The sequence below is a fragment of the Manis javanica genome, chromosome 9, assembly GCF_040802235.1.
Source record: "Manis javanica isolate MJ-LG chromosome 9, MJ_LKY, whole genome shotgun sequence".
Classification (NCBI taxonomy): domain Eukaryota; kingdom Metazoa; phylum Chordata; class Mammalia; order Pholidota; family Manidae; genus Manis; species Manis javanica.
In genome coordinates, this window is record NC_133164.1 from 91507283 (window position 1) to 91530346 (window position 23064).

General features: G+C 38.7%; 1 protein-coding gene across 11 annotated transcripts in view; it reads left to right on the top strand.

The window, feature by feature from the left end:
• The window catches only part of FHOD3 (formin homology 2 domain containing 3), a 523260-nt gene that overhangs the window by 271752 nt on the left and 228444 nt on the right, over positions 1-23064 (top strand). Inside the window, exon 1 of one of the 11 annotated variants that reach the window (XM_073212927.1) lies at positions 8189-8326. The exons of the other annotated variants lie outside the window; for them this stretch is intronic. The gene's annotated coding sequence lies outside the window, so the exon portion shown is untranslated. Of the gene's footprint in view, positions 1-8188; positions 8327-23064 lie in introns of those variants that run through there. 11 annotated transcript variants of the gene reach the window in all.

The window sequence follows — 23064 nt, forward strand, 5'->3', positions numbered from 1 at the left end:
AGTGTTTTTGATCATCAGATTGAGTATAAATGTTTATCTGTAAAAAAGAAAACAAAATGAAGCCCAACTGTTCTTCACTCACAGGCTGTATAAAAACAGGAGGTGAAGCAGATTTGGCCCATGGGCTGTGGTTTGCTGACTCCCGATTTGTACAAATTATTTGCTTAGAAAATTCATCACTCCTCCTCACGGATGGGGCCAAGGCACCTGGCTGGTCTTAGACAGGCACAATTTTATCTAAACTTAATGGCCTCTTAATGTTTATGAACTTTGTGACACTTGGATTTTAAACCATTGCTTTGTGTGTTTGTGTAATTTTACAAAAAAGTCTTGGTGACTTCCTGTCATTGACAAAAATGGATTTAAGGAAGTCAGTGCCCCAGTGCTCTGACTTGGGCGTTTATAGTTTGCTGTGGACTTGGGTTACTCCCTGAGCTCTCCCGGCTACGTGCACAGGTGGTTCCCTTGTGTTTTCTCCATATAGGCCCCATGCAGGGCCCGCATGTGTGTATGTGCCTCTGCCCTGCTTCTGTGACTACAGCCACCTGCCTGAGAAGCTGCCCCGAGAACAGGCTCCCTGCTCGCAGCAGAGCTGGCCACACAGCATCCTGGTGAGGATGAAAGCAGGGAGGAGAAGGGAAGGCCTTGTTCCCACACATCTGTCTGCTTTGGAGGCATGAAGGCTACGTCACACCTGGCCAGCTGGGACACACCAATTCTGCTAGCTATCCTGGACTCAATACAAATGCCCAGGAAATGGTCTTTTTATCCCGTAGTTCAGCTAAAATGGTTTTTCAAGTGGAACCTTTCCTAGAAATAACAATAAAAAATGAAAGAAAAACAAAAGTAAAGAAAGGGAAACTTAGAGAACCACAACAGAGCTTGATTAAAGTGTTCTAACCTGACTGAAACCTGATGTGGCCTTGGTTTCCCCTAAGTGCAGGCCCCTCACCCTCCTTGTTCTAAAGCCAAGGCTTCTGCTTACTTGCCTGATGCTGCCTCAGGCTTAGTCTTCAGGCTGCCCCACATTTGCTGGGCAGTCAGGCTGGCCTGTCTTCACTGTAGATACAATAGCAGCTCCTCCTCCCTCACCCACCATCGTGCTTTCATTTCAGGGCTGGGGGCTTTGGCCTCTGAAGGCCTTAGAGACTCCCTATCTTTCACTAGTGCTGAAGCCCAAGGACCCCAAACTCTCCAGCTTTCTTGGCACCCCCATTTGTCACCATCGTGTCAAACTTTTGCTCTGGTTTCTCCACAACCACATCTGGTCTCCTCTTAACACTTCTCCCTGTTGTCAGATGGGAAGCTGGGGCATTGATCCCTTTCTGGCAGTAGGAGTCTCCCTTCCCCTGGGAGTCAGTGGAGACAGCATGGGGAATCTGAGCGTTTACCCCTATCTAGTGGCAATGAGGTGCCCCTCCTCCTCCTGGCTGTGGCTGCCAGAGGAGACCAAGTGGACAGGAAGGATTTTTACTATTACTTGGTTTAATAAGGCAAAGAAAATTACCAGAGACAAAAGAGGATGCTATGTAACAATGAAAAATTCAATCTACCAAGCACAGCAATCCTAAATGTGTACGTATGTAACAACAGAGCTATAAAATATGTGAAGCAAAAATGGATAAAACTGAAGGGACAAATAGATAATCTACAGTTATAGCTAGAGACCTCAGTACCCCTTTCTCAACAATTGATAGAACAATTAGAAAATCAGCAAGTATATAGATGAATTCAATAACACCATCAAACATTTATAGAACACTGCAATAACAGCAGAAAACAATCTTCTCAAAGAAACAAGGAATGTATATCAAGAGAGACTATATATTGGGTCATAAAACAAATCTCAACAAATCTAGAAACTGAAATCATGCAGTATTTTTCTAGTCACAGTGGAATCAACCTAAAAGACAATGACAGATAATGTGGAAATATCCAAACCCTTGGTAACTAAACAACAACCTTCTAGATAATCCATGAATCAAAGGGGAAGTCTCAAGGGAAATAAAAAAATACATGTTGAGTGAAAATGAATATTCAATGTAACAATACTTATGGGATTCAGTAAGGGCTGTGTAAGAGGGAAATTTATAGACCTAAATAATTACATCAGAATATAAGAAAAGTGTGAAATGAATAATCTATGTTCCCACCTCCAGAAGCTTGAGAAATAAGAGTAAAATAAACATAAAATAAGCAGAAGAAGGGAAGAAACAAAAGGAGAAATCAATGAAGTTTAAAACAGAATAAAAATAGAGACAATCAATGAAACAAAAAGCTGGTTATTTGAAAAGATCAATACAACTGATAAATCCTTCGCAAGAATGACAGAGAAGAAACAAATTAATACCAGAATTGAAACAGGGGATATCCCTACAGACATCAAATGAATAATAAGGGAGTACTACAAACAGCTCCACACACACAGATTTGACAATTTCAGTGAAATCGACCAGTTGTCCCTCGGTCTTTAACACAGTGTACAGCGTCCAACCTCAGCAATAAAAACAGTGGCCCAAACATCTTGGATGGATCTCCAGGGCATTGTGATGACTGGAAGAAGCCAATCCCAATAGGTCACAAACTGTGTATAGCACTCTTGAAACAACACTATTACAGAGACTAAAAATGAGTTGCAGGGGGTTGGAAGGGTGCAGGTGGGATAAGCAAGTGAGTGTGCCCGTGAAGGGGTGGCACAGGGGAACTTTGTGGTGATGGATTTGTTCTATCCTGTGCTGATAGTGACACAAATCTGCACTTGTGATGAAATAAGGAACTATCCACACATGTTAAAGCAAGGTGAACATGGTTGTGATATTGTACTATAGCTCTGTGAGATGGACTATTGAGGGAGACTATGAAGAGTGCCTGGAACCTCTCTATGACCATTGTAACTTCCTGTGTATTTATATTCAATATAAGAAATTAAAAGGAATATATATATATTCATATTGAATATATATATATATTCAATATAAGAAATTAAAAGGAATATATATATATATATACATATTGAATATGTATATATATTCAATATAAGAAATTAAAAGGAAAAAAATCAGTGGACATTGTCTGTCACTTAGCTGTTAAAAAAGACATCCCCACTCAACCCTGCAGCAAACAAACCCACAAGCAGTATGGCCGCACTAATCATCTGTTTTGTCTGATGGAGAGACACCATGGTCTTCATGCTGTCTGTGATGATTACATCCATTTGAGTATTTTCTGCACTTTAGATCCAAGGGCTGAGCTGGCTGGCATCCAGGACATGATTCGTTGATGGAACCTGGGCAAGTTTGCCAAGGGAGGTCATGCTATGACTTTATTTTGAAGAGTTCACAAATATAGAAGACATGGTATTATGCTATGTGTACATTCTAAAGCCAAAACCATGGCTAGTGGATGGAAAGTATCTGGAATGAGATTGGGGCTCACTGGAAATCTGGTCACTGCCCAGAGAGGTGAACAGGTTCTCCCATTGCTCCAACATGTGTAGAGTGTCGAGCAGAGACTCGGTGACTGTCTGTCAGGAATGCTGTAGAGGTGGTGTCTGTGATGGCAGACATGGGCACTCCACGGCTCGTTAAAATGGCATATCAGGGCCATTGGCCAAATTGTGATTGAAGGAATCCATTACTAGGTGGGTGGAATCAGGGGTAACAAAACCTTAAAATGGACCATTTATCAATCTTTACTATTGAAAAAATTATTCACTATTTGAGAAAATTTCTCACCAACAGGAAGTGTGTTTGGTTCTGTTTTTTCTTCCTATCAATCTCACTTTTTCAAAGGGAGACCATTAAAGAAATGTTGCCGTAAGTTTATTTTTTTGCTTTCAATTTTAGCGGTCAGAAATCTAAAATAAAATGAAGCTGTATGTGTGTTTATTCATTTCAAATAAACTGAGAAGTTAATCAAATAAGCCAGTAAGATGTAGAACTAGCCCCAGGACATTAGGATAACGGAAAGTTTATTACACAGCTGAGGTTCTGGGTCCTTAGTTGCCTGAAACCTTTTTAAAGTTTAACCTTTTAAAAGCATAATTTCCTGGGATTATTTTTATCTCTTAGAATTCTTTATCCCTTAGAATAATTAGTATTCTAATACTGGTTCCAGAATGGGAATGGTAGGATTTAAGGATGATATTCTTGTTAAAGTCCCCAGAATGGAGAGTGGCAATGAACCAACATGGGGGGAATCTCAGGGAGAGTACTAGTTCTGAGTACTAGTGGCAGTGGGGGTGCCACTCTTTACATCCCAATGTAGCCTTAGACTCAAACAGAGAGAGGCCCTGCTGAATGTTTTCTGCTGCCTCTGACTTCATGTAGCCTGTATTTAAATAACAATCCCTTTCATTATGTTGCTCCAACAAGCATGCTTTCTACAGATCAAAGCATATTCCTCGATGACACACAGAACTGCCGGCGTGGGATGGAGTTGGCATGAAATGTTAGGCAGACTTGTAGGGCCTTTAAGAAAGGAAGAAATTCTGCACCTCAAGTATGTCCAATTGGGCCAGGTGCCAATTATGGTGGTAAGGTTGAGTGTCAAGGCAATAGTATCCAATTGTTTATATTTGTCAGCATTCAGAGCAGCACGCATAGTTCCCACCAACATTTCTTCTTTTTGGAATGACTCCCAGAACCATGGTGGCTAAAAGTTCAGTAGTTGATGGAACAAACATCATTCATTGCTGTATCAGGCATCCTTATGACTAGAAATTGGGATTACCCAAGCCAGATCTTTCACAGATAGTTTAAAGGTGCACTTGGGGAGAGGGTGGTCATGGTGCCAAATGCGACCTGGAGACATTAGGGGTTGTGCTGGTTAAATGAAGCTAATGTTTTAAAATAACTGATAGTGCGATTGTATCCAGGCCTGATTGAGTTCTGTGTACTGAGTGGTACCCCCTGATCAAGGGAGGCATCAGGGAGAAGGTAGGCTGGAGGAGTAAGAGGGAGAAAGGAGAGTTGCATAAAGTGAGGACAGGAAGACCTGGTTGCTAGACAGCAGCCTTCAGGGAAGGAGCTGAAAGTGTCCCCTTCCCAATCCCCAGCCCCCAGCCGCTCCCTGTGGGGCCCTGTTTCCAGGCCTGACTTAGGAGGGTCAGAGCACACTTAATCCCACTCCCATTCACTTGGCCTCTCTTTCTTTAACCCTTTTCTCCAGACTGGCTTGTCCTGACCAACAGGAAGTGCTTTTGGTTCTGTTTTGTTTCTTTTCCTATTAATGTCATTTTTCAAAGGGGGATTATTAAAAGAAATGTTGCTGTAAGTTTCTTTCTTTGCTTTCAATTTTAGCAGTCAGAAATTCAAAACAAGATATAGCTGTATGTGTGTTTATTCATTCCAAATAAAGTGAGAAGTTAATCAGATAAGCCAGTAAAATGTTGAACTAGCCCCAGGACATTAGGATAACAGGAAGGTTGTTACACGGTTGAGGTTCTGGGTCCATAGTTTCCTAAAACTTTTTTAAAGTTTAACCTTTTAAAAGTTGGCATTTAATCTAATGTGCTTTTTTATGGGACATAATTGGAATTGAGCCTCAGAATTGAACTGAGCTAAATCTCCAGGTTATCCCCTCAGGGAATTCTGAGAAATTAATGCCCTTTCTTTTAAGTACTTAGAGATCTTTAGATAACAGTACTCTAGGCATATGAAGTACCCTTTACTAGTGCACTAGCCTGAGGGTTAGGTAGAAGACACGGGCCAGTATCTAAAGGCTCCCAGAAAATATCCATCCTTGCCTCTGCTGTCTTTACCTGCCCCACATCAAAGCTGTTTCACAAATGGGAACTTGGTTCCTAGTTTATAATGCTGGAATTAAAAGGCCATTGTACTATGGATAGAACTATTTTTAATGAATATGATTTAATGGTTTCCCCATAGCTCTTTGTAGTTAGTACCATCCTTGTCTTTTTATGTAAACAGATGCCCTATGAAAGCTAGATGGATCAGAGCTCAAGCAGGAAGTGCAACCCATCATGATTTCCATGTTTAATGCACTATTCATCTCTTGGATGTCAAGGCAAGTAGGGGTGGAGGTGCCTTTCTCTCCTTTATAGGCTCAAATCTCTTTAACATATTTTTATTTTTATGGATTTAAAATATTAGCATTAGTTTTTGGTAAATTCTAAGAAAAATAGTAGTAACCATTTCACACTAATATTTTCTAAAAACAAAAATAAAAAAAGTTAAAGGAAAGGCCATTTAGATTCTTCGAGTATTCTGTACTAGGTTTCTTGGCTTTGGCATTTACCCTTTTATCTGCTAATACATGTGGTGCTTCTTGAATTATCATTTTCCCCAGAATCAATGTGCTGAAAAGGAACTGTGTTGGAAAAATATCCATTCTGTTCTTAAAATACTTTTTTTTTTTTTTGCCTATTTCCAAAAGTTTTTAAAAAGATATTTAGAAAAAAATATTAGACTTGAGATTTGTGTGGCTTACTTTGTAAAGGGGGTGAATTGTAAGTTGTCAAAGATGGTTTATAAAACTTTGAAGTTACCTGTCTTGCCGAGACATATTATTATATTAAAAAAAATTTATCTGGAAGCACAAAAAAGGTGAGTTGGGGGAAAATAGAGTGTATTAGCTCCCTGTGCTGGTTAATTTTATGTGTCAATGTGGCAGGGCCACAGTGCCCCCATATGTGGTCAAACTTCATTCTGGATGTTTCTGTAAGGGTGTTTTGAATGAGGGTGTATTTAAGTCATAGGACTTTGAGAACACAGATTGCCCTTCATAATGTGGTGGTTCTTATCCAATCCATTGATAACCTGGACAGAACAAAGGACTGACCCCCTCCTTCAAGCAAGAGGGAATTCTGTAGCAGATGACCCTTGGGTCTTTAACCTGCCAGCCCACCCTGCAGCCTTTCATGACTGCATGAGCCAATTCCTTGAAATAAATCTCTCTATGTGTCTATATAGGTATATACAGATAGATATATAGATATCTATATATCTCCTATTGCTTCTGTTTCTCAGAACTGTGGCTGATACATTCATTCCCCTTTTAGAGAAACCCAGCAGCAGAGAAACTTGTGGTCAAGAAATTAAATTGCATGTTTTCCTTGATAGCCTGGTCAGACTGTATGCTATTATCTATGCACTCTTCCTGATTATGTCCAGAGAGGGAAGTTCAGGGCACTTGGGAAGAGCAGCCCATTGAACCAAGAAGGAACTCTAATCAGTTAGTATACCTAGGACGAGCAAAAGAGAACAGTCTTAGAGTTTCTAGATGCTGAAAAGCTTTTGTAGCCAAGCCGCACTAAGGTTCTGAAGCCTTGCCACCCACTGGGGAGTCTGATGGAGGTAAAGGAACAGGTCAGGTGTGTTGGCATTAAGGTGAGGTCCAGGTGAGTGCTGTGGAGAAAGGTACCCAAATGTAAGAAGGTGCTTGTTCTCCCTGAAGCTTGCATTGTCTACCCTTTCAATAGTATGTGGAAATAGTGCCAATGCTTAGTGTTTCAAAAACAGTTCTACTTCTTAAAATGTAAGTGTTTATGGAAAAAGATCATGCTTCTAATCTCTCTCAGTTATCTCTGTGATGGAAGCTGAGCACTTTATGGCTCAAACACAGATTAATTGTCCAGGGCTAGGGGAGAGATTTGAATATAGCTGTAGCAAAATAAATCTTTGTGCAAAACATAAAATTGTTTTAAAGTGTTGTTATAGGCTTCGGAACATAGTAGGAGTTCATCAAATATGTTGTCTGAATGAGAAATTCTCTGGCTGTTTTCTATAAAGAGGTAGATCCATATATTTTTGCAATCTCTTCCTTGATTATTAGAGCAAGTAGCATGCTATCCTTGAAGAAAGGCTCCTAACCAGACTTACTAAGGAGAGATGTGGATTGGTATGTTAGTACAGGAAGCTAGCGCAGCTGCCCTACCCAGCATCCCCCCAGCTTCTATTGCAGTGCCACCCTCATGAGTTAATGATGAAGAGCATATGCCGTTTGCTCATCACTGGTTGACTTTCCTTTTACTTCTTCTTGTTTGTTTCCTGTCTAAATGCATCTTGTCTGTAGGTTAATGCTTTATTAGTTGGGACCAAAGCCCAGGCATCCTCGGGCCTGATGAATCAGGTTGCGTCTGGAGTCAGCTCTTGCTGTGAGGCGCCGAGCACCTGAGTCACTCAGAGGCTGGGTGGCTGCAGACGCCACAGTGCCCTGTCACAGTCACAGTAACCAGTTACCCCACTGCCTCTGGACTTGGAAAAGTTTTGGTGAGCTGAAAGTTGGCCACAGATTGAAAAAGCCAAGGACAACCAGCCAGAGTTGTGGGGCAGTGTATGTGTTTTGGAGGCCACCTGAAAGCCAGGTGAGTGCTGGTGGACAAGCTGATATGAGGCAGCCAACACACCCCTTTCCTGTGCACCTCCGGGCGTCTCCTCCCGCATGTTCCCCAGCATTTTCTTTGAATGGTGTGATGGGTACTTTTTCAGCTATATGTAAATCTCTAGAGAGAGATTTTACAGATGATTTTAACTTAATGATTGGATACAAAACAGCCTAACTTCAGAAGCTGGGATTTCTTTAACTCTTGGGCAAATAACTTAAATTTTTAAATCTAGTTTTCTTATCTCTAAAAACTAGGCTAATAATGCTATTTACCTCGTGTTGTCATGAGGATTCAATGAAGCAGTGCTTGTAGATTATCTCAGTGTTGTATATACTAGGACAGTATTAGATTTAGTAATGCAAACTTTTCCTTGAGAATTCAGAATTAAAAATTTAATCTATGGTCAGCCTTCCTTTCCCCTCACTCTCCCTCCTGCCTTTGGTCAACAAAAATTCATTCTGTGCTCAGTGAGCCAGGACCAGGGCATACAGTGGTGAACAAGACAGATATGGCTCTGCCTTGTGGAACTTTCCACTCTGGCCAAGGTGACAGACAGGAACATAGATTGTATATGTAATAAAGATAGGTGGTGATAACTGCTGTGAGGGAAAAGAAACGGGATGGAGATGATCGGTGTGAGGTATGCAGACTCTATGGCTGTCAGGAAAGCAGGGTACAGAGCTGGCTCTTGTGAGGCACTGATGAGGGCTGCCTTAGAAACCCCTAAGTACTGTATAGGGCCCCTCCATGCGTATTATAAGCTGGCCTCTGGGAATTAAGTAGTGTGAAATCTGTGTCAAATCTGTGCGTCATAGCAGGTTTTCCTCCTGCAGAAGTAAGTGCCAGAGCTGACTGTATGAGAAGCCCTTCAGTGTCTTTCCCTTAGGCTGTCATTCCACTGCTCTTCATCTTCAGAAGTTTCTGGTAATCCTCTGTCTTCGTGTTACCACAAATCAGGATTACTTACTACCCCTAGGATATACTTCCTGCTCAGTTTCTTAGTGGTATTTTGGCTGTTTTTATTCTACATCTGTGTATTACTTACAATTTTCTGTTTCTTTGCACTAATTCCTGTCATTTCTGCTTCAGAGTTTTGATATTTCACTTAATAACTTGACCCAGGCAGCCTCAGAGCAACTTTAAACATGGGTGCAGTGGTCAGCTAGTTTCAGCTTTGGTGCTGGCAGCAGAGAATGGCTCTTGTAGGAGCATAGCAGTTTTTCAGATGTTGTCTATTGTTTTCTTGAGAGATAGTGGCCCTAATGAGCAACTCTAGGAAGTTCCCTATGTTCCAAATCCAGGAGCAGGAAGGGAGAGGGGCAGGCTGGAATGGTCATTAAGGAGAGTTCAGGTTCTCCTCTCACAAGAAGAAGCAGTTGTTTTTAACTTGGACTTCAGGATCTCAAATTCACTAACATGAATGGGCGTATGTGCTGTGCACTAGTGTCCTGGCTCACACGGAGCATCTGGTGAAATGTTTATCAGGTGCTGTAGGAGACACAAGCTTGTGAGGCATGAGGAAGTTAGCAGTGAACACGCGCTTAATGCTTCTGTTTGAGTATCAAATGCTGGCTCCCTCAAACATCCATTATTTTCATTTATGGGGAAATCAGCATAGAAACTCATATCAAGAAATGTGATCTAGCCATTTACATCAGTACTACCCATGACATACGGATTCTAGACTGAAGTGTTGACTTATGTTGCCTCACAGAGCTGATCCATTGCATTCCTAAGCCATTCTCCTGGGAGAGCCTTCAACCTAGTCCCCTTTAACCCTGCGTGCAAGTGAAATGACGCAGGAGGGGAGTGACATCCTCGTGGGAACAGTGGACACAAGATCGTATGGGCAAGAAAGGCCAAGTCCCAGGTGGAGTGGGGGCTGGTCTATTGCACAGGTTAAATCCAGGGTCTGATGCACTGACTGGGGTGGAGACTCCCCAGTCCCTTCACTCTCTTCAAGACAATTGTTCCAAAGCATAATAGCCAAGACATATAGGAGAACAAGGAAAAGAAGAAGAGAGTATTATTCTTATTTGTTCTTACTATGATGTAAACTCATAACAGGTTAAACCATCTAATTTTAAAACCAAGGACAAGGAGTGTAAACATTTATTTCCACAAATACAATAAAATAAAAGGTGAGAGAAAGAACATGGGAGAGCAGAAAACTAGAAATATTCAGAAAGGGAGGTAACATTTGTGGGAGCTAGTCACCAGCTGAGAGCTTCATACATCTTGTGTTCTTTCCTCCCTGTGGTGGTGCCAGCCCTCAGCTTGAGCCCAGAGTGGGGCACCTGGGCAACCAGTTCCTTCATGAAGTAGGTCGTTGCAAGGTAGGCTTTGGAGCAAAACAAAAGATTAATGAGGAGGAGTGAAATTTGGGTTTGACAGGTGTCTAAAAATAAAGTTTGTTCATTCACTGAGCAAATGAAAGTCAACAAATTGCCAGGTACCAGGTTTAGTTTTGGGAGTTCAAGGATTACTGAGAGAGATTGCAAGAAACTTCAAACTGATTTGCTGAGGGAAGTGTATTTCTTATGCTAGTGTTTCCTTTAAGTTTTGTAGAATATTTCTTTTTTGATATTTCAAAAACACTTTTAGGGCTCAAACTGACATACAATAAGTGATAAATGTTTAAAGTGTACAATTTGATAAGTTTTTATATATGTATACACTGGCGAAACCATCTTGTCAATCAAGATAGTGAATGTATCTGCCACTTCAAAAAGTCTCCTCAGGTCACAAAGGATCGTGGTCCCTCTCATCCCTGACCTCACCCATCATTTCCCTAGGAAACCACCATAGATCAGTTAGTATTTTCTCAAATTTTATGTAAGTTCAATCACATACTACACATTCTTTTATTGTCTGGTTTCTTTCACTCAGCATAATTATTGAAATTCATCCATGTTGCACGTTATTAATAGTTCACTCCTTTTTATGCTGAGTAGCATCCTATTGTGTGGATATACCACAATTTATCTGTTCATCTGTTGATGGCCATTTGGGTGTTGTCAGTTTTAGACAATTTAAAATAAAGCTGCTGTGAACATTTGTGTATGAGTTTTTCTGTAGACATACGCTGTGGTAAAAACCTAAGAGGGAATCATGGAATCATCAGATAGATGTTTGACTTTTTGAAGGACTGCCAAACTTTTCCAAAGAAATTGTACAATTTATATCCCCACCATTATTGTATAAGAGTCTAGTCTATCCATATCCTTTCCAATGCTGGGTATGGCCACGCTGTTTAAGTTTAGCCATTCTAATGGGTGAGTAGTAGTACCTCACTGGTTATTAATTTGCATTCACCTAATGACTAATGATGTTGAACATCTTTATGTGCTTATTTGCCATTCATCTTCTTTGGGTGAATTGCTTGTTCAAATATTTTATCAGTTTTTAAATGGAATTGTCTGTTTCTTATTTTTTGTCAATTTTAGTTCTTACTTTTTTTTGAGTTTTGAGAGTATGTTTCAGATACAAGGTCTTTATCAAATATGTTATTTACAGATATTTTCCCCCAGTCTGTGGCTTGTCTTTTCATTTTCTTAATGGTGCCTTTAAAAGAGCAAATGTTTTTAATTTTGAAGGTATCTGATACGTCAGTTTTCTTTTATGAACTGTGTATTTAAATGTCTTTTCTAAGGAATCTTTACCTAACTCGGGTCACAAAGATTTTCTCAATGTTTTCTTCTATGTTTATAGTTTTAAATTTTAAATTTATATCTATTTTGACTTGATCTTAGCATACAGTATGGATCAAGTTTTTTTCTAGTTATAAACAGTGGTTCCAGCACCACTTGTTGAACAAAAAAAGCAGTAACAGCTACATTTTTTCTATTGAATTATCTCTGAGCCTTTGTTAAAAATCAGTTGTCCATATATATGTGGCTCTTCCTGTCCCTATATGTATGGGTCACAATCAAATCAAGATAGCAGTTGTCTGTCTTGATGCCAATACCACACTCTTGATTATTGTAGTTTTATACTTAATGTTGAAGTTAGGTAGTATAAGTCTTCAAGTTTTTGTTCTTCTCTTTCAAAGGGCCCATATTAGATCCTTTGCATTTCCATCTGAATTCTAGATTTGGTCTGTTAATTTCTAGGGAAAAAAATCCTCCTGAGATTTGATTGGGAGTGCATTGAATCTTTAGATCAATTTGGGGAGAACTGACATATTCAAAATACTGAGTCTTCTGAGTATGAACATCTTTTATGAAGTTTATCCTTAAGCATTTCATATTTGTAATGTATTTTCTAAAATTTAAATTCTAATTGCTCACTGTTATTCCATAGATATAGAACTGAATTTTGTGTATTGGTCTGGTATTCTGCAATCTTGTTAGTTACTTAATAGTTTTACTAGCTTTTTCTGTAGGATTTTCTCCCTATATGATCATGTTGTCTGTGAACAAAGACTTAACTTTTTCCTTTCCAATCTAGATGCTTTTTTATTTTTTCTTACTGTGTTTCAAATAATGCTGAATAGAAGTGATATTCCTCTTAAGGAAACCACTCAGTCTTTAACCATTAAATAAGATGTTATCTACAGGGTTTTTTTTTAATAGATATACTTTATCAGGTTGAGGAAAGTTCCCTTCTATTCCTTCTTTGCTGAGAGTTTGTGTCAGGAATACACATTAGATTGTGTTAAATAATTTTTCTGCATATATGGAAATGATTTTTTTAAAGTTTGTTTATATGGTGTATTATGTTGATTTCATTTTTAAATTGTTAAACTGAGATAAACTACTTGTCATGATGTATTTTCCTTTTAATATATTGTTTGATTTGTTAAAAAGAATTTTTATTATTGATGAAGCTATGTTCATGTGAAATATTGGCCTACATTTTTCTTTTCCTCTAATATCTTTATTTTTGATATTATGGTAATTCTAGTCTCATTGGATAAATTAGGAATTTTTTCTCCTCATTTTTTGGGAGGAGTTTGTGTAGAATTGGCACTGTTCATCTTCAAATGTTTGATTGAATTCACCAATACAGCCCTCTGAGACTGCAGATCCTTTTCCAGAAAAAATTGTAACTACGTTCTATTTCTTTGATAGATGTTGGGCCATTCAGGTTATCTAGTTTTTCTTGAGTGAGGCTTTTTTAGTTTGTGTCTTTCAAGGACTTTGTCCATGTCATTTATCTTGTCAACACTTTTTAGCATAAAGTTGTTCATAAATATTTTATTATCATTTTGATATCTATAGTTTGTAGTACTGTCATCTATCTCATTTCAGATATTGTAATTTGTGTTTACTCTCTTTTTCTGATCAGCCTGGCTAATGCAGAGGTGTATTAATGTTATTCATCTTTTCAAGAACCAGATCGGTCTTCTTTATTGTTTTCCTTTAAAAAATGTCATTGATTTACTCTTTACTATAAAATAAGGAGTTCAACTTGCTCTTCTCTTTCTAGTTTCTTAGGGAGAAACCTGAGGTCATTGATTTGGGACCTCTTTTCCGTTGAAATACAGACTTTGCTGTAAATTTCCCTCTAAGTACTGCTCTTTAGCAGCATCTCATAAATTTTCATATATTGTATTTTCATTTCATTCATTTTAAAACACTTTCTAATTTCCCTTTTGATTTCTTTTTTAACCCTTGGGTTATTTAGAAGTGTGTTATTTATTATAGAAATACTTGAGAATTTTCTGGAGATATTTCTGTTATTTGTTTAGAAGTTAATTCCATTGTATTCAGAGAGCATGCTTTGTATGACTGAAATCCTTTAATTGAGACTATTTTTATAGGTCAGAATCTGGCCTATCCATGGCCTATCCATGGTGCATTCTGCTATTGGGTGGAGTATTCTATAAATGTCAATTAGGTTAAGTTGATGGATAGTTTTGTTCCAGTCTTCTATATGTTTACTGATTTTCTGTCTACTTATTCTATAGAGTACTTTGAGAATAGTGTTTAAGTTTCTAACTGCAATTGGGTTATCCTATTTCTCCTTTCAGTTCTGTCAACATTTGCTTTAGGTCTTTTGTAGCTTTGTTGTTTCATGCATAAACATTTAGTGTTGTTATTTCCACTTGGTAAATTGACCCCTTTATTGTTCTGAAATGACATTCTTCATCCCTGCCAATATTCATCTATCTTAAATTTATCTTGTCTGGTATTAATATAGTCTAGCTTTCTTTGGATTAACATTAGGATTATTTATCTTTTTTCCATCCTTTTATCTTATTTCTGTCTTTATAGAAAAAGTTTTTGTAGAAAGTATTTGGGTCTTGCTTTTTAAAAAAATATAATCAGACTTTGAATTGTTGAGTGTTCAGAACATTTATATTTAATGTGGTTAATGATATCTTTGGGTTACACTTATCACTTAAGTATTTGTTTTTTATTCTAGATATATACTTTTTCACATTTTCCCCTCTTCTTGTGTTTTGGTTTATTTCTTAGGATTTTTTAAATCCCTTTCATTGTATTTTTAGCTACAACTCTCTTTGTTATTACTGTAGTTGCTTTAAGATTTCTAGTATACATCTTTAATCCTTTGCAGACTTTCTGGAGATGACTCTGTGCTACTTAATGTACCCAAGAAACCTACAGTAACAGTGTCATTTCTTCCCTACCAGTCTTTGTGCCTTCTAGTTTTACATGTTATAAATGCCACACTATATTGTTATTTTTCTGTTTAAGCAGCCAGTTATCTTTTAAAGAGATTAAATATTAACAAAAAAAATTGCATATTTACCCACATAGTAATCTTTTCCAGTGCTCTTTATTCCATTTTTGTAGATTCATGTTTCTGCCATCATTTTCCTTCTACTCAAGGGATATCCTTGTAGTACAGTCTGCTGTTGATAAATTATTTCACCTTTGCATGTCTGAAAAAGTCTTTATCTCACTTAAAAAAAAAATATGTTCACAGTATCTCCCCAGGCAAGGAAAACAAAAGCAAAAATGTACAAGTGGGACTATATCAAGCTGAAAAGCTTCTGTACAGCAAAGGACACCATCAATAGAACCAAAAGTTATCCTACAGTATGGGAGAATATATTCATAAATGACAGATCCAATAAACGACTGACATCCAAAATATACAAAGAGCTCATGCACCTCAACAAACAAAAAGCAAATAATTCAATTAAAAAATGGGCAGAGGAGCTGAACAGACAGTTCTCCAAAGAAGAAATTCAGATGGCCAACAGACACATGAAAAGATGCTCCACATCGCTAGTTATCAGAGAAATGCAAATTAAAACCACAATGAGATATCACCTCACACCAGTAAGGATGGCTACCATCCAAAAGACAAACAACAACAAATGTTGGCGAGGTTGTGGAGAAAGAGGAACCCTCCTACACTGCTGGTGGGAATGTAAACTAGTTCAACCATTGTGGAAAGCAGAGTGGAGGTTTCTCAAAAAGCTCAAAATAGACATACCATTTGACCCAGGAATTCCACTTCTAGGAATTTACTCTAAGAATGCAGCAGCCCAGTTTGAAAAAGACAGATGCACCCCTATGTTTATTGCTGCACTATTTACAATAGCCAAGATACGAAAGCAACCTAAATGTCCATCAGTAGATGAATGGATAAAGAAGATGTGGTACATATACACAATGGAATATTACTCAGCCATAAGAAAAAAACAGATCCTACCGTTTGCTACACCATGGATTGGATGGAGCTAGAGAGTATTATGCTCAGTGAAATAAGCCAGGTGGAGAAAGACAAGTACCAAATGATTTCACTCATCTGTGGAGTATAAGAAAAAAGGAAAACTGAAGGAACAAAACAGCAGCAGAATCACAGAACCCAAGAATGGACTAACAGTTACCAAAGGGAAAGGGACTGAGGAGGATGGGTGGGAAGGGAGGGATAAAGGAGGGGAAAAAGAAAGGGGGCATTACAATTAGCATGTGTAATGTGGGGAGGGGCATGGGGAGGGCTGCACAACACAGAGAAGATGAGTAGGGATTCTGCAGCATCTTACTATGCTGATGGACAGTGACTGTAATGGGGTTTGTGTGGGGGACTTGGTGAAGGCAGGAGCCTAGTAAACATAATGTTCTTCATGTAATTGTAGATTAATGATACCAAAAAAAGAAAAGCTACAAAAGAGCATAGAAAAAAAAAATATGTACACAGTGAATGTAAAATTCTAGACCGACAGATTTTTTTCTTTCTGTGTTTTAAATATGTTGTTCCACTGTCTTCTCATTACCTTGATCTCTGGCAAGTAATCTGCTATTATTATCTTTGGTCCTCTGTTATGTCTTTTTTTTCCCTCTTAATGTTTTTATCACCAATTACATTGATTATTAATTATTAGTTTGATTATGGTGTGAATTGGTATAGTTTTCTTCTACTTGCAGTTTGTTGAGCTTCTAGATTTATAGGTTTACAGTTTTCATCAAATTTGGAAAATATTTGGCCATTATTTGTTCAAATGTTTTCTGTCACTCCATCTTTTCTCCTCAGGAACTCCAACAATACATATGTTGGAATGCTTGAAGATATCCCATGGCTCACTGATGCTCTATTTTGAAGTTTTTTTGTGTGTTTCATTTTGGATAGTTTTTATTGCTGTGTCTTTAATTTCACTAAACTTTTCTTTATATGTATTTAATCTGCCATTAATCCCAGCAAGTGTAATTTTTATCTTGGAAATTATGGTTTTCACCTGGGAGTTCAATTTGGTTCTCCTCAATATCTTCCATATCTACTTAACTTTTTGAATATATGTAATAATGTTATAATACCTGTTTTAATGTCATCTGGTAATACTAATATCTGTGTCAGTGCTGTTTCAGTTTTGATGACTTTTTCTTCAAATTAGGGGCATATTTTCCTCCTTCTTGCATGTTTGGTAATTTTTTATTGAATTCCAGAAACTGAATTTTACTTTGTGGCATGCAGATATTTTTGTATTCTTCTTAGAATATTTGTAAAGCTGTCCTGGGACACAGTTAAGTTACTTGTAAACAATTTGATCTTTTTGGATTTTGCTTTTAAGTTAGGTGTTATCATGGAGCCTTTAGTGTTGGGCTAATAATTCCCCATGACTAAGACAAGATTCTACTGAGCACTGTATCCAGTGTTCCATGAATTATGAGATTTTCTAGTCTGGTGGGAATAGCCCTGTATGAGCACTGGGTATTTTCCTTCCAATCCTTTTGGATGGTTCTTTCCCTGGCCTGAGGTACTTGCATGCACTGATTAATACTCTGCTGAAGACCCAGACTGGTGACACCTCTGTAGATTTCCAATGTCTTTCTCTGGACAGCTCTGTCTCATATCCTGTCCTGTGAACTCTATCTACCTTGCTTTCCCAAGTCTTCCAACTCAGGGAATCTGATAACTCCCTAGCTCTGCCTAGAGTCCCTTTCCCTGTCGTGATCTGGGAATTTTCCCAAAGCAGTACACTGAGTTTGTATGATTTAAGCAGAAGGGAAAATTTGATGCCTGTTCCTCAATCTTGGCCAGAAGCATAAGTCTTGCAACCATTTATATTTAAAATGTATTGACAATGTACAGTGATTCACAAATGAATGAATAAACTTTGGCCTATAGTCCTACCTCTGGGAACATATTTAAAGTAATTCTGAAAAGAAAAAAGATTATGCACACAGTTATATTCTGTACAGCATTTTTTGTAATGGAGAACTTGAAAAAATCTATGGTTGAGGAAAGGAGAGTGGTTTAAATTAAGGCATATCTATGGAGTGAAACATTTGAGATTTACTTAAAATGACAATTTCAAAGATTTCAACATTGAAAATGATTAATATTTAATATTAAGTTCATTAAGGATATATTAAAATATTCCATGGAATGTCATCATTACAACCTCATAAGACATTCATATGTATAGACTAAAAGAGAATATGCAAAATAATATAACATTTTAGGGGATTGAATTGACTATTTTTCCTCTGAAGAATATATTTATCATTGTATTAAAATGACCAATTTGGAATTAATTTGGTAATTATTCTTTTAAATTTATTACAAAATATTTAAAGTATACAGAGGTATTAAGAGAAATGAGATAAATACCTGTAGATTATTATACTTTTTAACCTTAAGAAATCAAAATTAACAATGTAGCTGAAGCTCCCCTGCCAGTGCGCAGCAGTTGCCTCCCTCTCCTCCCCCCAGAGCTAACTGCTGTCCTGACTACTGTGTATATTAATCTCTAATCCTTACCGACTGCTGTGTATATGTTTCCAAACTTTTTATAAGAGTATTACGTGTTTCTTTGTTTGCTTTTGTGGCTTGGTAAGTATCAAGACATTTTGTATTTTCATTGTAGTGTGGCATATTTGTGGATAGATACACAGTTGCACTAGCCATCTCCTACTGATGGGCATTTAAGTTGCCTCAGTTTTTCACTATTACAAACATTGGTGTTATAAAAATTCCTGCATGTGTCTCCTTGTGCATATGTGTAAGTTTCTCTAGGCTAGAGCATATTGATATGAGAGAAGTTACAGGCTTATGAGGCCAATAATTCTGTTTTGTGGAGCTAAGCTTCATGACCTCTTTTGTTTTACCTATTCTCTGGAAGAAGGGGTTTACTCACATCTGTAGTTACAACTTAAAAGCATTTTATGTGATTCTTAATAAAAGAAAAGCACCACAGATTGCACTACTAATCAGATTAACTGAAATTTAAGTGACGATCTGGAACTTTCATGGTTAATCTGTATAGGTATGCCTTAGTAAAATTAGGTGCCTTATCTAGAATTAGGGCAGTCTCTTAGAATTTCAGTATCTTTTTTGGCATCATTTATAAGCAATTAAGTATAAAGCCACCATATAATGAGACTCTAGGGATTTTCCTGTTGGACTCACCTTAGGCTAAAGTCACCTCAGCCACATCCCCACTGAGTCACAGCGCTTCCTGTCTATGCTCACATTCACACCCCTGTGCTCTGCTCAGCTTTCAGTCTTTCCTTCTCTGGCAGCCTATCCTGTTGCCACCTGTGCTTTCACGTAACAGGGAAAATCACCTGGCTTCAGCCACCTTGCTCATCCTCACACACTGTCAAGTACTGTCTCCTCTGATCTTCTTGGATTGTAGTCAGTCATCACTTCCTAATGTTCCTTGATGGTTTCTTGGAGTTGGATTCTTCCGGAACTTGTTCACTTTTCAAGGCATGATCATGTAGAAAACTCTCCATTTTTGATCACCTCATTATTGCAAGACCACCTATCAGCTGATGACACAGTGCTGTTGTTTGTCCTACCAGGATTCCTCCCCCAGCTGCTGCTTCTCTTGGCTCAGCAGAAAGATGGAGGAAAGATGAACAGCAGCACCTGCTTCCACACAATTCTCTCCAGCTCAGAAGGAAACTTTTAAACTAGGACTAGCTGACTTGATCCATTTCTCCTTGCTAATAAGTTGCAATTTGCACGTGATCATTGTTTACTAATTACATACTGTTCAGTTGGAGCCCCTGCCAATACTTCAAACTCCCCTGTACCACTACCTATGTTTCATTTTAGCACCTTGCTTGGGCAGAACTAAAATTTCAAACAGCCGCACAGTGATTTTTTGCTCCTTGTGTAAGGTTGGTGCTCCCTGAGGATGTGTCTCTTTTGGTTACCATCATTGTTCCTATCCTGACCTCTCTTGTCTCCAACTAGTTTCTTCCTCTACAGGCTTCTTCCACCCTATCAGAGGTCCCCCACCACCAACCCATGGAAAACTCAAGAAGAGCTCTGTATGGGGGTGACAGAGGTCCACAGAAATGGGCAGTTGTCACTTCTTTATGCATTAGTAGGTGTATATCCAGTTTTTATTGGCATGAAGCTTATATGACTTGGGGTACAGAGTTGTCCTGTTTGAGGGTTTCAGTCCCAGGCAAGTTCACTGTGGATTCAGTGAGACAGAGAAATGACAATGGAACATTCTTGGGGTAAAAGGGTTTATACCCAGCTTTATTCTCCTGGCAATAGGTCAAGCACAAGAATCACATCTGCATCCAGAAGTCTGCAGGTCTGTAATCCACCTCCATCTCTGCCTCCGCCCAGAACAGTGGGCAGAGCTCTTTATATAGTGACTAAGTCAATAATATTGCCTGTGGATGTGGAAGCAGTAGCCTAGCAGTAGGCCGATTACAGCATTAAGTAGTTTAGGATCATGTGAGGATCCTGGCCACAGGAGCTTCCGTTTTCCCCACAAGAGTGAATATTTTAGAGTGAGAAGATCACAGAAGAATAATAGATTATTAAAGATGGACAGGTGCTATAAGCATATCATATGGGAGCTATAGGAATTAGAAGAGTGTATGTGGGTAAAGTGAAGGCTCCTACAGCCAGGATTCTCACCTGGCCCTGATGGGTTAGCTCACTGCACACATGTGAGCAATATGTTGTTATTGGCTCTATATAAAGAGCTCTGCTCAGCTCTGGGTGACATGGTGGCAGGGCTGCAAGGCTGCAGGAGAGCAGAGGCTTTAGTGGTGGCCGCACCAAGGACAGAGACTGAGATAGTTGTGGGAGCAGAGAGGCCAAGAGATGGAGGCCGGCTTGCTGCATGCAGACTCGCTCTGAGTGGATGGGATTCTAGTGATTGACCTGCCACTGTGGGAATAAAGTTGGGTATAAACCCTTTCACCCCAAGAGTGTTCCATTGTCATTCCTCAGTCTCATTGAATCCATAGTGAACTTGCTCGAGGCTAAAACTCATTGGCAAGACAGTATATCAAAGAAAAACTTCTGGCTCTTTCCATCTGAAGCACTGGTCTTCCTCCCACTCACATACTTGTGGCATGTCACAATTAGATCACATTCATATTGCAGTGTGACCTCTAGGCTTGCCCCTCAGGTCACATAGTCCAATTGGTTTCCACACTGGGTGGCAGGAGTATTCTGGGAAGTCATTCCTTTTTTAGGACATGAAAAAAACCTGAGTGTATATCAAAGAGACTGTAAACCATGCAAATACATCCCACTAACCCCCCCATTTCCTTTTCCTTCCCTGGATCTCCCAAATGCCCATGATCATCCTGCTATCTGCCACATGAAATGTGGGGGAGAGAGCCAGCTTAGAAAGGGACCATCGTCTTAAGTGACTGCTGTTAAAGAACCTTCCTTTTACAAATTGCATGAAAATACAGGACCATAAGAACACATTTCTAGGGCCCCTCTCAAGGTCTGGGAAGATGCTTGTTGGGAGTTCCATTAGCACCTCTGTCCCATAGCATCAATTCTATATTAACTTTCCTGGGGATGTACACTTGAACCTTATGTTTCCCTGTGGAATGAAGGCATGTATTCACTGAAAAAGAAAGTTTGAGCATATGGGGGACAGGCATACTTTTTTTTTGTATCATTAATGTACAATTACATGAGCAACATTATGATTACTAGACTCACCCCATTATCAAGTCCCCAACATATACCCCATTACAGTCACTGTCCATCAGCATAGTAGCATGCTATAGAATCACTACTTCTCTGTGTTGTACTGCCTTCCCTGTGCCCCCCACTACATTGTGTGTGCTAATCATAATGCCCCTTTTTTCCTCTTATCCTTCCCACTCATCCTCCCCAGTCCCTTTCTATTTGGTAACAGTTAGTCCATTCTTGGGTTCTGTGAGTCTGATGCTGTTTTGTTTCTTCAGTTTTTTCTTTGTTCTTATACTCCACAGATGAGTGAAATCATTTGATACTTGTCTTTCTCTGCCTGGCCTATTTTACAGAGCATAATACCCTCTAGCTCCATCCACATTGTTGCAAAGGGTAGGATTTGTTTTCTTCTTATGGCTGATAAATATTCTATTATGTATATGTACCACATCTTCTTTATCCATTCATCTATTGATGGACAATTAGGTTGCTTCCATTTCTTGGCTATTGTAAAAAGTGCTGCAATAAACATAGGGGTGCATATGTCTTTTTGAATCTGAGAAGTTATATTCTTTGGGTAAATTTCAGGAGTGGGATTCCTGGGTCAAATGGTATTTGTATTTTTAGTTTCTTGAGGAACCTCCATATTGCTTTCCACAATGGTTGAACTAGGTTACATTCCCACCAGCAGTGTAGGAGGGTTCCCCTTTCTCCACATCCTCACCAGCATTTATTGTTCTTAGTATTTTCGATGCTGGCCATCCTTACTGGTGTGAGGTGATAGCTCATTGTGGTTTTAATTTGCATTTCCCTGATGATTAGTGTTGTGCAACATCTTTTCATGTGCTTGTTGGCCATCTGAATTTCTTCTTTGGGGAACTGTCTCTTCATATCCTCTGCCCATTTGTTAATTGGGTTATTTGCTTTTTGGGTATTGAGGCATGTAAGTTCTTTAAATATTTTGAATGTTAACTCCTTGTCGGATATGTCATTTACAAATATATTCTCCCATACTGTAGGATGCCTTTTTGTTCTGTTGATGGTGTATTTTGCCGTACAGAAACTTTTAAGTTTGATGTAGTCCCATGAGTTCATTTTTGCTTTTGTTTCCCTTGCTTGAGGAGATGCGATCAGGAAGAAGTTGCTCATGTTTATATTCAGGAGATTTTTGCTTATGTTGTCCTCTAAGAGTTTTATGGTTTCATGACTTACATTCAGGTCTTTGATCCATTTCGAGTTTACTTTTGTGTATGGGGTTAAACAATAATCCAGTTCATTCTCCTGCATGTAGCTGTCCAATTTTGCTAACACCAGCTGTTGAAGAGTCTGTCATTTCCCCATTTTATGTCCATGGCTCCTTTATCATATATTAATTGACCATATATCAT